Source organism: Galeopterus variegatus, unplaced genomic scaffold, assembly GCF_000696425.1.
Source record: "Galeopterus variegatus unplaced genomic scaffold, G_variegatus-3.0.2 Scaffold1066, whole genome shotgun sequence".
In the NCBI taxonomy this organism is placed as follows: Eukaryota; Metazoa; Chordata; class Mammalia; order Dermoptera; family Cynocephalidae; genus Galeopterus; species Galeopterus variegatus.
This window is the reverse complement of record NW_007727177.1, coordinates 249,289-250,809: the sequence shown is the minus strand read 5'-3', so window position 1 is coordinate 250,809 and position 1,521 is coordinate 249,289.

Genomic DNA, 1,521 nt, shown 5'->3' with positions numbered 1-1,521 from the left:
TTCAATTAATGGAACCACTATCTTGCCAGGCTCAAAATCCTCTACTTTCAATTCTTCCTCTTCTCATTTCTAGTTGAATTCTTCTTTGGGACACTTAATAATGCCAATCAGTAATACTAAGTCTCTAGTCCAGCAATTCTCAAACTTTTTGAGAACCCCTTTACACTAAAAAATTATTGAGGATTCCAGAGAACTTTTATGTGGGTTATATCAAGTTTTAAATTGTTATTTATTCATTTAAAAATAATAAATCAATTACATGTTAATATGAATTAACTTTACCAAAAAATCAGGACATTTACAAAAACAAAAAAAAAATTATTGACAACAATGGCACTGTCTTAACAATTATGCCATGTCTGGCTTAAAAAACAGCTGGATTCTCAAGAATTTGTATGCTTGCTGTTGGAAGATCACACACCTGGAAAACTCTACTGTACACTTGTAAGAGAATGAGAGTAAGGATGGCAAAAAGCCTTCTTAGTATTATTATGAAAATAGCTCGACTTTGCAGAACTCCCAAAACAATCTGAGGACCCTCTCCCCCATAGCCTCAGCCCACACCTGGAGAACCACTACTGTAAGACAGTGTGGGGATTAGCTTTCCCACACTTCTCAACGACTACTTCATACTCCCCTGTCTCACCTCCACTCTCCAACAGACCACCCTCCACCCTCCTTCTCTATCTCAGCTGCTGCTTACTTCATCACAAATTTAAACGTAACAGTAAGAAGAAAGCTTTACCAAATTCCTACCACCAGACCCACCCACCTACAAGCATCTGCACCCATATGCTACCTGCTCTCCTGTCACTATGCATGGGGTGCCAGTGAATAGATCTCACCCCTCTCACTGCTCAGGACCTGCTCCTGCAAGTCTCCTTCTCTCCTGCATCTACAATTTCAATTTCTGTCTCCTTCCTGGAAGAAATGTACAAATATGATGTATACTTAGCCATAAGCAGCTCTTGACACAGTTCCCCACTCCTTCTGCCTGAAATGCTCTCTTCGCTTGGCTTCTGAGACCCCACCACCAGGTTTTCCTCCCACCTCACTGCGTCACTTGGTCTCCATTACTCTAACACATGATGCCCTAGGGTGCCATCCTAGAGCCTCTTTTTTCTGTGTACATTCATTCCATCACTGCTGTCACCTAACCTCCTGGTCACCTGCCACTATCTACAGAGTTGGCCCCCAAATTTCTATCTTTAGCCCAAACTTAAACTTGAGCCCCCCATACCCAGATGCCTACCTGCCCCCTCCACCTGGGTGTCTCAGGCACTTTGCAGGAAGCCCAAGTCCTATGATGACCTCTCCAAAACCTAGACCTTGTAACTCTCCGACATGTCCCCTTACACTCCCACACTCACTCTACTCCAGCCACGCTGGCCTCCTCCTCCTCCTATTTGAAATGGGTATCTTTGCACTTACTGTTCCCACTGCCTGGAAAGCTCCCCTGCCCCCAAAATCCACATAACGCACTCCTTCACTTCCCCTGGGTCTTTCTTTCTTTCTTTCTTT